A 14,143-nucleotide genomic window follows, 5' to 3' on the forward strand; every position below is an offset into this window, starting at 1 on the left:
CCGCAACGAGAGAAGCCACAGCAATGAGGAGCCCGCACACCACAATGTGGAGTAGCGCCCATTCGCCCCAACTAGAGAAAGCCCATGTGCAGCAACAAAGACCCAACACAGCCAAAAATAAATAAATTTATTTAAAAAAAAAAGATTCTCTGTGGATAAAACAACATGTAAATAATTGGTTACAAAGCCACATTATTTGAAGGTGCCAGGCTGCACATTAACAGTCTGACACAAATGGACAGCACAGGAAAACTATTCAAAGATAAAGATTTTTAAATCTTTGCAGTTTGAAACCTTTTAGAGCAAGTATAATGAGCTCGACACACATTTCAACACTCAACATGTTAATCACATGTTCAAAGCATGTCTCAAAGTCATTGGAAATAGTTGCTGTCTCTGTCTCTGATATGTAAAACAGATCTGTGATGTGTAAAACTCAGGAGGTATTGATATCCACTTTTTGGCATCTGAACAGGAAACAAAGTTGTTTCGCAGTGATAATAAAGAATGAAGTAAATGCAACAGTCAAATAAAAGACAAAGTACTGAGGGAATGTATTAACAAAACGAATCCAACTAAATTCTGGTGACCTGGGACCTACGATTGTACAGACACCATGGAAATACCCTAGCCTAAATACTGGCATAGGAGGAAGGGTACTGCTAAGCCCATCACAGTATAATCCTTTTAAATGTCCCTTTCAAGGTTGTCTCCACTCAACACTGAGTATAGGAAATCTTCCCATCAGGCAGAAACACTGGCTGCCCAATGATTGACCAAGAAATTAACACACTAATGAATAAATAATGCTAATTTATTTCTATCCCTGACAACGAGAAACAGCACCCACTCTGTGTCAATGGCATGTCCTCTTTCCCACTTTTCTAAATGGTCAATTATGTTTTTCCCTTCATTGCTTTATATCATGTGTGGCAGGCACGATGGGAAATGGCTACCAATGGTTCTGTTATTGATTTCTACCTTCATTTCACTGCGGCTAAAGAAGATACTTTGTATGATTTCACTTCCTTAAAAATGTATTGGTACTTGTATTGTGGCGAAACATATGGTCTTTCCTGGAGAATGTTCCATGTGTACTTGAGAAAAATGTGTATTCTCCTGTTGTTGAGTGGAGTGATCTATATATATGGCTGTTAGGTTTAGTTGGTTAAATGTGTTATTCAGTCCCCCTACCTCTCTACTGATCTTCTGTCTAGATGTGTTATCCATTATTGAAAGCAAGGTATTGATCTCCAACTATTATTTTAGAACTATCTATTTCTTCCTTCAATTCTGTCAATGTCTGCTTCACATATTTGGGGGTGGTTTGGTACATATATGTGTATAGTTGTTATATCTTCTTGATAGACTGAACTTGTTATCAACATATAGTGGCCTCCTTTTCCTCTTGTGATAGTTTTTGATTTAAAGGTTATTTTGTGTGATATTAACATAGCCATCCCAGATCTATCTTCCTTCCTTCTTCCTTCCTTCCTTCCTTCCTTCCTTCCTTCCTTCCTTCCTTCCTTCCTTTCTTTTTCTCTCTCTCTCTTTCTTTCTTTTTGTTACTATTTGCATGGGATATTTTATTCTATGCTTTAACTTTCAACCAACTTGTGTCTCTTGAAATCAAGTGAGTTTTTTGTGGACAGCATATACTTGGATTATGGTTGTTTTTAAAGTCCATTCTGCCAATATTTATCTTTTTATTGGAGAGCTTAATCCACTTACTTTTTCAAAAATTACTGATGAGGAAGAACTTAATTCTGTCTGTTTCCTGCTTGTTTTCTGTATGTCTTATGCATTTTTTGCCGCTTATTTACTCCATTACTGACTTCTTCTGTGGTTCGCCGATTTTCTTGTAGTGAACTCTTGATCCCTTTTTCATTTCTTTTTGCATATAGTCTATTGATATTTTCTTTGTGGTTATCAAGAAGATTACATTTACCCTTCTAAAGTTCAACCAATATCATTTGAATTGAAACCAACTTCAATAGCACACAGAAACTCTTTTCCTCTACAGTTCCATTCCTCCTCTTTACATTATTGTTGTCACAGATTACACCTTTATACTTTGTGAGCCTAATAACATGGTCTTATGATTATTTTATGCATTTGTTTTTTCAGTCATGTAAGAAATACAAAGTAGAGTTACAAGCCAGTAGCACAATACTAGCTTTAGTATCTGCCCATGTATTTATCTTTACTGGAGATTTCTATTTCTTTATACAGCTTCGAGTTGCTGTCTAGTGTCCTTTCATTTCAACCTGAAGGTTCAATTTAGCATTTGTCATAGGGCAGTGGTAGGAAGTTGTAAAACAAAGGCCCTCAGCCTTTGTTCATCTGGGAATGTGTTAATTTCTCCCTAAGTTTTGAAACCATTTTGGCCAAATATAGAATTCTTGGTGGACAATTTCTTTCTTTCAGCACTTTAAATATGTCTGACCTCTTGCTTCCGTGGTTTCAGATAGGAAATTAGCTATGAATCTTTTTGAGGATCCCTGCTTTGTAACAAATTTGTTTTTTCTTTCTCCTTTGGGAGTAAAGAACAGAAAGATGATGATTTATTCCTGGATTCTTAATAGTTTTGGTTTCAATAAGTTAGTCATGATCACAATTGAATGTCAGGATTGTAAAATAATCAAAACAGCCTTTCCAAACTTAGTGTGGAGAAACTGAACAAATGCAAGCAGAAAGATTTGACTTCACCTCCTGACAAAGGAGGAGGAGATTCCTGCCCAGACTGATGTCCCAATGAAACAACCATGATTGTGAGGCATGGCATTCAGGGGGAGTTAAAGTCTTACTATTTTAGTTAATTTTTAAAATTGAAAATGTGTACAAGTTTCCTTCCATGAATGTAGTTAGAACATGTCAAAAAAGAACGGAATTCAACTGTCTGAATTCAGTCTCAGAGGTTTCAGAAAATAGTAGGGATAGTCACCTGAAGCAATTAGGCTTTTGAGAAGAATGGCATATGGGCCACTGCTCTAGCTGTCCCTGAATGGGGACTGGAGACAAGGGCACAAATCTAGGTTTCTGGAGCTGTCCAATCAATAACTAGTGCCTTTGAAATATAAAATTCAGGAAACAATCAATGCATACTTAGGATTATTTGGTGATACAAAAAGTGCAGAAATAAATATGCCTGGAGATGGAGATACAGCTACTGATCTACAGTGCACAGAAAACTGGATACACTGAGTAGAGTGGCAAATACATGGTGTGCTGAAGAGAAGAGCTGTGTTGTCCTGTCAGGTACTGAGATTAAAATCTGTTTACAATAAATAAATAAATAAATAAAATCTGTTTACAACAGTCAGCAAAAGAGGGTTGGCTCCCTTTGGAAATTTATTTGTACTTCAAAGGATGCTAAATAGAAACAGGATCGAAGATATGTTTGAAAGAAATATGCTGTATTTGAAGTGGAATCATCCCCCATCTTTAGTGAAAATAGCTCCATAATATCCCAGAAGCCAGGAGCACTATAGAGAGATTGTTTGGGTGGAATTACCAAATACACTTACTTACATTAAATTAATATCAATAGTAGTCAATACACTTTGATCATTTTCTATGTATAGTAGTATACTTTATGTGGCTTATGTTATTTAATCTCTTCAATTAATCTTTGAGGAGTCACTCAATGTTTGTCAACGTCACAGATGAATAAATTGAGTTTAATACAGATTAGGTATCTTTTCTCAAGATTATGAAACTAGAAAGCATCAGAATAAGAGTTTTCAAACCCTTATTTAGCAAGGCAGTATATACTTCCTAATGCATATGATTAAGAAACAAGTTATCTCATACTTTATGCATATGTTATTTGATACTAAGAGACTCAGTCAGTCCTTCTGAGGGTACAGGTAACAGTAAACGCTTTTTCTTTCCACCCAAAAGCTTCAGATAAAATGTTTTTAAGTGAATTGACTGTAAATAAAATTTTAATTTTATCTTAACAATATACTAGAAAGATAGTTTTAAAAGTTTTTCATAATTCAAGATGATTTATATAATTTATGTAATGTTCACATTAATTAAAACATGTTAACTGGGGTATACGTATGGATAATTAGAGTAAGTTGGTAAGCTAAATATTCTGTCTAACATAGATTATAAATTTGAGTGGACAAGAAAAATATGTTGCAATATCCATTTGAGCAACAGCAGCTTCTTATTACAAACACTGTGCTTAATATAACTATCCCTAGATATAAGTGAAAAATATCGATTATCACAGTTTTGCTTTTTGCTTTTTTTAGTAAACAAAAGAGATATTAAGTTTCAGAATGATGAGCTCAACTTTCTTATTCCATGTGTCATTAGGATGTGGTATATAAATATTCTCCAACTTTGCTCTATATCTTCACAACAAAGCGCAATGATAAGCTAATGCTTTGCAATCTGAAAATTACATTTGTCACTTTTTTCCTCTAAGGGTGTCAGATTGAAAAACCTTTCTGATTTATGATCTGTGCTTCAATTACAGTTGAATTCAAGACTATGTGAAAGAACTTGGTGCTGACAGTATTCAATTTTCACATGGATATGGTTTTCCAAGACGCCATAGTTTTCTGCTCCTTGTCCTTACTCATCTGTCTACTTGCCTCTTAGATTAAATATTTTCAACAAATATGCTTATTTGAAAGGGCCTTGTTTGAATTTTAGTGTTATTATTTTGCTGCCCCATTTATACCTTATACTTAAATAAATTGTTACTCCGCACTGCTGTAGCTTGTTACAAAGTCTCCATTGTGGATTACAAAAATGTTTCATAATATCTGACTCTGAGGTGGCTAACATGATTCCAACACAGTATCTACAGGATAAATCCAAGCACCTCAAGGATAGATAGGTGTAGAAAGATCAAGTTAACAAAAACTAACACTTATAATATGAAAAAAAAGACTAGAACAACATGCAGTGCTTAGCAAATAATATACTGAGAAGAAAATGAATATTACAATGTCTATGTTTGTTGTCACTCACATAGAAGTATGGTGTTATCATTAGTCATTGAATTAGCCTAGCTAGATTTTGATGGCTAAGAACACTCTCCAAATAGGCATCTTCATTTTTTCCACTGAGATGGGATTGGAATTTCAGTTCTCCAACTAAGAGATGTTTTATATCAACCCAACTTGACATAATTAGCCAATTCTCAATTTAATGTGTCATCCAATCTCTCCCCACTGATGTTCATAAATTTGTATACACTCTGATTTCATTGGATTATTCATTATTTTTGACTTGACTCTCTATTCCAAGGGAAAAATAAAAGGTTTTATAGTACATTATAGTAGTTGCTAGATCAAATACCTAAATTTTAGCTTTTCACATTTATAATCACAAATCTATTAAATTAATTTCAAGAACATTTTGATATATAGGTGGATTGAGATACACATTCTTGTAATGTTTAGATATGTCTGTTAGTACTTATGCTTTCTTTGAATTTTATTAAACATTGAATTGATTTTATCAAGTATAAAATGTATTCTCTCAAGATTTAATTGCTATTTACTAGTGATATTTGAGATTTGCTTTTTTTAAAATAATGCGAGTCAGTCTGTGGTTTGACACAGCAAAGTCCATTTCAACTTATAGCCCAGAACTCTTTAAATAATATGAGAGTTGATTTTAGGTATATGAAATTTTCCTTTCTAAAGACCTGTGATTCTTGTACCTTTCAACATGGTAGTTTTTGTAGATCTTTTAAAAAATTTCTTCATTATTATGGTACTATTCAGTATTCTTCTCATACATTAATCAATGATGCTAATGTATCTTAATATAAATAATCAATTTTATTTAGTAATTAAATAAATTACCATAGAATTATTTTAAAAATACCTTATGATTTTACAACATTTATATTAGGAGCCATCAAGCCCTAAAATATTTTTCCTGAAGAGATCTGGCAAGATTTTATATAAATTTTGAGTAAATTCTTATTTTTGCCTTTTTTCTACTTTATTTCATATTCACACCACAATAATGACTCTTCTAATTTAAAATATAAACCATAGAGGTTTCCTTAAAGGTGGCAGGGGAGGACTGGAACTGTCAAAGACAGAGTGACAGGTGGGGTTGGGAATAAGTGAACGGTCTTGACAGACTCAAAGTTGCTGGTGGCTTGGAACTGCACCTGGTAGGACAGTGGATGGATCTTGCAACTGTACACTTTGGACATAAACTGGTTAGTGGGCTGCTTGGGCCGGCATTCAGCGTGCACCATGAAGAGCAATGTGAGGGAAACTGGTGCCCAAGTAGGGGCCGTCCGTGTGGTGCTGCCTCGATGGTGTCTTAGGTGTGGAATTGTCCATGCACTTGGGGCAGTAGAGCTTCACCAGGGCCTCACCTGGGGTGTCAGAAAGGCTATTGGAAAGCATTGGCTTGTTCTCAGAGTGCACATGGGGCAGTAGAGCTTCACCAGGGCCTCACCTGGGGTGTCAGAAAGGCTATTGGAAAGCATTGGCTTGTTCTCACAGTGCACATGGGGCAGTAGCCGAACTCTCCCTGCTGGTACTTTTCCAACATCTGGGTGGTGCCATGGTTTGTGAGGATATAGGTGGTCTGGGTGAACCCATACAGCATCTTGGCTGACTGCTTAATCAGGGTTCTCTGTTTGGGGTTGTCTTCCAGCTCTTCATCAGGCTCCAGGTCCAAGATCATGTCTAGAGCTTGTCTACAGTGAGGCACCTGATCATTGAGTTGACTGAGATTAAATTTGTCCTGGATGGAGTCTTCATCCACTTCACAAAAGAATTCATAGTCATGGAGCCCACAGAACCAGTATAAATAACACTTCCTGATGTTTAAATCATTTTTTTAAATTTGTCATTTATTTTTCCTTACTGATTTCCTGATGCTTCTTTGTCTCTGTAATTTTGCTTTCTTGAGTGATCATAAAAGTCTTTGAAAGTTAGGGGTCTTTTTTTTCTTTTGTTTTGCAAAGCATGTCATGATTAAAGTGTGTTTCTACTTATTTTAATGAATTAATAAAAATATCATGGGAATGATATTTTTAATTTCTATGTACTTTTAAGTGTTTATTGAACATAAGTATCAGTAAAGACTAGTAACCACATCAAAAGAGTTCAGCTCAATGGATTGATTTCACATGTCAGAAGATACCTGCTTAGTCAGACTCAGATCAAAAACAGAATACCAATAACCTAGCACATTCTCATCTCAGTAAAAACTGTTCCAGTTAACTGCTCCCATGACTTCTAAAACCAGAGATTCGTCCTGTCTTTTTTTGTACTTAGTATTGATAAATTATGCATTATGCACATTATAGACGATCAATTCCCATTGTGTGAGTATTCCACAATTTTTATGGCTTCTCCTATGAGTGGATATTTATGTGGGTAGCATCCAGTTTGGGCTTACAAATAATGCTATAATGAATATTCTAGTGCATGCCTTTCAGTGAACTTATGAATGCACTCCTGTTGGGTTTAGGTATATATATAGGAGTGGAGCTGATTATCTTTGGAACTGTGTATCTTCAGCTTTTGTAAATACTGCAGTTTTTCGAACTGTCCTTATGCTTGAGGTTTTTTTTTCTATTGATACCATTTTTTTTTAGTACATCTTTATTGGGGTATAATTGCTTCACAATACCATGTTAGTTTCTGTTGCACAACAAAGCAAATCAGCCGTATGCATACACATATCCCCATATCCCCTCCCTCTTAAGCCTCCCTCCCATCCTCCCTATCCCACCCCTCTAGGTCACCTCAAAGCACCGAGCTGATCTCCCTGTGCTATGCTGCTTCTTCCCACCAGCCAACTATTTTACATTCGGGAGTGTATATACATCAATGCTACTCTCACTTTGCCCCAGCTTCCCCCTCCCACCCCATGTTATCAAGTCCATTTTCTATGTCTACCTCTTTATTCCTGCCCTGCAACTAGGTTCATCAGTACCATTTTTTTTTTTAGATTCCATATATATGCATTAACATATGGTGACACACTTCACTCTGTATGACAGACTCTAGATCCACCCACCTCACTACAAATAACTCAATTTAGTTTCTTTTTATGGCTGAGTAATATTCCATTGTATATATGTGCCACATCTTCTTTATCCATTCCTCTGTCGATGGACACTTGGGTTGGTTCCGTGTCCTGGCTATTGTAAATAGTGCTGCAATGAACATTGGGGTGCATGTCTCTTTCTGAATTATGGTTCTCTCAGGGTATATGCCCAGTAGTGGGATTGCTAGGTCATATGGTAGTTCTTTTTTTAGTTCTTTAAGGAACCTCCATACTGTTTTCCATAGTGGTTGGATCAATTTACATTCCCACCAACAGTGCAGGAGGGCTCCCTTTTCACCACACCCTTTCCAGCATTTATTGTTTCTAGATTTTTTGATAATGGCCATTCTGACTGGCATGAGGTGATACCTCATTGTAGTTTTGATTTGCATTTCTCTAATAATTAGTGATGTTGAGCATCTTTTCATGTGCCTTTTGGCCAACTGTATGTCTTCCTTGGTGAAATGTCTATTTAGGTCTTCTGCCCACTTTTTAACTGGATTGTTTGTTTGATATTGAGCTGCGTGAGCTATTTGTATATTTTGGAGATTAATCCTTTGTCTCTTGTTTTATTTGCAAATATTTTCTCCCATTCGGAGGGTTGTCTTTTTGTCTTGTTTATGGTTTCCTTTGCTGTGCAAAAGCTTTTAAGTTTAATTAAGTCCCATTTGTTTATTTTTGTTTTTATTTCTGTTACTCTAGGAGGTGGGTCAAAAAAGTTCTTCCTGTGGTTTATGTCAGAGTGTTTTTCCTATGTTTTCCTCCAAAAGTTTTATAGTGTCTGGTCTTACATTTAAGTCATTAATCCATTTGGAGTTTATTTTTGTGTATGGTGTTAGGTAGTGTTCTAATTTCATTCTTTTACATGTAGTTCTCCAGTTTTCCCAGCACCACTTATTGAAGAGGCTGTCTTTTCTCCATTGTATGTTCTTGCCTCCTTTGTCATAAAACAGGTGTCTATAATGTGCATGGATTTATCTCTGGTCATTCTGTCTTGTACCGTTGAGCTATATTTGTTTTTGTGCCAGTACCTTACTGTCTTATTACTGTAGCTTTGTGGTATAGTTTGAAGTCGGGGAGCCTAATTCCTCCAACTCCATTTTTTTTTTTTCCTCAAGATTGCTTTGGCTATTTGGGGTCTTTTGTGTTTCCATATGAATTGTAAGATTTTTTGTTCCAATTCTGTGAAGAATGCCATTGGTAGTTTGATAGGGATTACACTGAATCTGTAGATTGCTTTAGGCTATATAGTCATTTTCACAATATTGATTCTTCCAATCCAAGAACATGGTATATTTCTCCATCTGTTTTTTGTCACCTTTGGTTTCTTTCATCAGTGTTTTATAGTTTCCTGAGTACAAGTCTTTTGCCTCCTTATGCAGGTTTATTCCTAGGTATTTTATTCTTTTTGCTGCAATGGTAAATGGGAGTGTTTCCTTAATTTCTTTTTCTGATGTTTTGTTGGTGGTGTGTAGGAATGCCAGAGATTTCTGTGCATTAATTTTGTATCCTGCAAACTTTATCAAACTCATTGATTAGTTCTAGTAGTTTTCTGGTGGTATCTTTAGGATTTTCTATGTATAGCATCATGTCATCAGCAAATAGTGATGGTTTTAATCCTTATTTTTCCAATTTGTATTCCTTTTATTTCTTTTTTTCCTCTGATTGCCATGGCTAGGACTTCCAAAACTATGTTGAATAAGAGTGGCGAGAGTGGACATCCTTCTCTTGTTCTTGATCCTAGTGGAAATGCTTTCAGTTTTTCACCATTGAGTATGATGCTTGCTGTGGGTTTGTCATATATGGACTTTATTATGTTGAGGTGGATTCCCTCTATGCCCACTTTCTGGAGGGTTTTTATAATAAATTGGTGTTGAATTTTGTCAGAAGCTTTTTCTGCATCTAGTGAGATGATCATATTGTTTTTATTCCTTAAATTGTTAATGTGGTGTATCACATTGACTGATTTGCATATATTGAAGAATCCTTGCATCCCTGGGATAAATCCCACTTGATCATGGTGTATGATCCTTTTAATGTGCTGTTGGATTCTGTTTGCTAGTGTTTTGTTCAGGATTTTTACATCTCTGTTCATCAGTGATATTGGCCTGTAGTTTTCATTTTTTGTGATACCTTTTGCTGGTTTTGGTATCAGGGTGCTGGTGGCTTCGTATAATGAATTTGGGAGTGTTCCTCCCTCGGCAATTTTTTGGAAGAGTTTGAGAAGGATTGGTGTTTGCTCTTCTCTAAATGTGCTCTTCTCCAAATGTTTGATAGAATTTGCCTGAGAAGCCATCTGGTCCTGGACATTTTTTTGTTGGAAGATTTTTAATTATGGTTTCAATTTCATTACTTGTGATAGGTCTGTTCATATTTTCTAATTCTTCCTGGTTCAGTCTTGGAAAATTGTACCTTTCAAAGAATTTGTCCATTTCTTCATGGTTGTCCATTTTATTGGCATATGGTTGTTTGTAGTAGTCTCTTATAATCCTTTGTATTTCTGCAGTGTCAGTTGTGATTTCTCCTTTTTCATTTCTAATTTTGTTGATTTGTGTCCTCTCCCTCTTTTTCTTGATGATTCTGGCTAAGGGTTTATCAATTTTGTTTATCTTCTCAAAGAACCAGATTTTAGTTTTATTGATCTTTGCTCTTGTTTTCTTCATTTCTATTTGATTTATTTCTGCTCTGATCTTTATGATTTCTTTCCTTCCTCTGACTTTGGGTTTTCTTTGCTCTTCTTTCTTTAGTCGTCTTAAAAGTAACATTAGATTGTTTATGTGAGATTTTTCTTGTTTCTTGAGGTGAGATTGAATTGCTGTAAACTTCGCTCTTAGGACTGCTTTTGCTGTGATGCATAGGTTTTGGGTCATTGTGTTTTCATTGTCATTTGTTTCTATGTATTTTTTATTTCTTCTTTGATTTCTTCAGTGATCTCTTGGTTATTTAGGAGCGCACTGTTTAACTTCCATGTTTTTTTGTGTTTTTTACAGGTTTTTTCCTGTAATTGATTTCCAATCTCATAGTGTTGTGGTCAGAAAAAATGCTTAATAGATTTCAATTTTCTTAAGTTTACCGAGGCTTGATTTGTGACCCAAGATGTGATCTATCCTGGAGAATGTTCCATGAGCACTTGAGAATAAAGTGTATTCCATCACTTTTGGGTGGAATGTTCTATAAATATCAATTAGATCTATGTGGTCTATTATGTCATTTAAAGTTTGTGTTTCCTTATTAATTTTCTGTCTGGATAATCTGTCCACTGGTGTAAGTGAGGTGTTAAAGTCCCCTACTATTATTTTGTTACTGTCGATTTTTCCTTTCATGGTTGTTAGCATTTGCCTTATGTATTGAAGTGCTCCTATGTTGGGTGCATAAACATTTATAATTGTTATATCTTCTTTTTGGACTGATCCTTTGATTATTATGTAATGTCCCTCCTTATCTCTTGTAACAGTCTTTATTTTAAAGTCTATTTTATCTGATACAAGTATTGCTACTCCAGCTTTCTTTTGATTTCCATTTGCATGGATTATCTATTTCCATCCCTTCACTTTCAGTCTGTATGTGTCCCTAGGACTGAATTGGATCTCTTGTAGACAGCATATATATGGGTCTTTTTTTGTATCCATTCAGCCAGTCTGTGTCCTTTGGTTGTGGCATTTAGTTTATTTCCTTTCAAGGTTATTATCGATATGTATGTTCCTATTACCATTTTCTTAATTGTTTTCGGTTTGTTTTTGTGGGTCTTTTTCTTCTCTTTGTGTTTCCTGCTTAGGGAAGTTTCTTTAGCATTTGTTGTAAACTATTTTCATGGTGCTGAATTCTCTTAGCTTTGGTTTGTCTGAAAAGCTTTTGACTTCTCCATCAAACCTGAATTAAATCCTTGCTGGGTACAGTAATCTTGGTTGTAGGTTTTTTTCTTTCATCACTTTAAGTATATCCTGCCACTCCCTTCTGGCTTGCAGGGTTTCCACTGAAAAATCAGCTGATAACCTTATGGGGATTCCTTTGTATATTATTTTTTTGTTTTTCTCTTGCTATTTTTAATATTTTTCTTTGCATTTAATTTTTGTTAATTTGATGAATATGTGTACTGGTGTATTTTTCCAAGGTTTTATCCTGTATTGGGACTCTCTGTGCTTCCCGGATTTGGGTGACTCTTTCCTTTCCCATGTTAAGGAAGTTTTCCACTATAATCTCTTCAAATATTTTCTCAGACCATTTGTTTTTCTCTTCTTCTTCTGGGACGCCTATAATTTGAATGTTGGTGCATTTAGTATTGTCCCAGTGGTCTCTGAGATTGTCTTCAATTCTTTTCATTCTTTTTTTCTTTATTTTTCTCCTCAGCAGTTATTTCCACCATTTTGCCTTCCAGCTCAATTATTCATTCTTCTGCTTCCACTATTCTTTTACTGATTCCTTCTAGTGTATTTTTAATTTCAGTTATTGTGTTGTTCATCTCTGTTTGTTTGTTCTTTAGTTCTTCTAGGTCTTTGTTAAACACTTCTTGTATTTTCTCAATCCGTGCTTCCATTCTGTTTCTGAGATTCTGAATCATCTTTGCTATCATTACTCTGAATTCTTTTTCAGGTAGATTGCCTATTTCCTTTTCATTTACTTGGTCTTGTAGGTTTTTACCTTGCTCCTTCAACTGTGACATGTTCTTTGCTGTCTCATTTTTTTTTTTTTAATGAGTAGGTTGTGTTCCTCTTTTACTGGTTGTTTGGCCTGAGGCGTCCAACACTAGAGTTTGTAGGCTATTGAGTAGAGATGGTCTTTGTGCTGAGATGAGGACCTCTGGGAGACCTCACTCTGAAGAATATTCCCTGGAGTCTGAGGTTCTCTGTTAGTCCAGTGGTTCAGACTCGGAGCTCCCATTGCAAGAGCTTCCGCCCGACCCCGAGGTCATGAATCAAGATCCCACAAGCCATGTGGGGCAGCAAAAAGAAGAAGAAAAGAAAAAAGAACAGTAACAAAGTAAAAATAAAATTAGACTAGGAAACTAACAGATTTATTAGAAAGAATGTAAAAATAAAAATATATATGAATCAACAACTGGAATGTACATCAGTACCCTATAGTAAAAAAAGAGGAGGAGGGAAAAGGAAAAATAAAGCTGGGGGAGGGAAGGCCTTGGCTGTGGAGAGCAAGGCCTAAGCAAGGGTGAGGTTTGGGTGGTGTATGGGGCCAATGCTCAGGACCCACGAGGCTGGAAAAGGTCCTGAGGGCTGTGGGGGGTGGGGCTTATACTCAAGGAACAGTAGACTCCCAGGCGTGCCACCCACCCCTGGTCTCAGAGGGTAGGGGACCTCACCTGGGAGCCCAGCAGGGGCAGAGCAAGTGCCCTCCTCTCCTCTCCTGCTCCTCTGGTCTGGGGTCTGGGAGGGCCCCTCCTGCCTGCCTCTCTGATCTCCCAGGCCTCTCTCCTATGTCCCCAGGACCAATACGGTAGGGGGAAAAGGGGGCCTTGGAGGGCAGGGGACCAGCCTGGGAGCTCAGCAGGCTCCCTGTGCCTGAGTGAGTAGAGTAATCACCCTCTGCTCCTCTCCTGATCCTCCTAGATGGCCCCTCCTATCTGCCACTTCTGATCTCCCCAACCTCCCTCCTATGTCCCCAGGACCCATGCGGCCTGGATGGGGCTTTGGGGGGAGGGGGAAATTGGCTTGGGAACTCAGCAAGCTCCCTGGCCCAAGGGATGCCAGTCCTGTCTGGGCTCCACTTCTCCCCCATCGGTCTGCCTACATCCTACTGGTTCACTCTGGGGTTGCTCCTGTCTCCTTGGGGGTCAGAGTACCCTACCAGTGGCTGGCAGGCACCCTAGTTGTGGGGAGAAGCTAACTCTGCGTGTTCCCACACCGCCATCTTGACTCCTCCCCTGTGCTTGAGTTTTGAGGTACATAATTTACTTTGATATTTATAAGAAATCTAAAAACTCAGCTTTTATTTTCCTATTTACACAAACTTTCAGAAATGTGTATTTTAACTTCAGAATATTTTATCACATTTTGTTATAATTACTAGTTTTATAACATTGTGGTAAGAAAATGTGATGTAAACCCTTATAATTTATCTGTTTTCAAGTGTGTTGCAA

General features: G+C 36.7%; 1 pseudogene; it reads right to left on the bottom strand.

The window, feature by feature from the left end:
• Positions 1–6,040: 6,040 nt before the first annotated feature.
• Positions 6,041–13,914, bottom strand: LOC136118232 (casein kinase II subunit beta pseudogene; annotated as a pseudogene).
• Between the last annotated feature and the right edge of the window lie 229 nt (positions 13,915–14,143).

The sequence above is a fragment of the Phocoena phocoena genome, chromosome 1 (genome assembly GCF_963924675.1).
Source record: "Phocoena phocoena chromosome 1, mPhoPho1.1, whole genome shotgun sequence".
Classification (NCBI taxonomy): domain Eukaryota; kingdom Metazoa; phylum Chordata; class Mammalia; order Artiodactyla; family Phocoenidae; genus Phocoena; species Phocoena phocoena.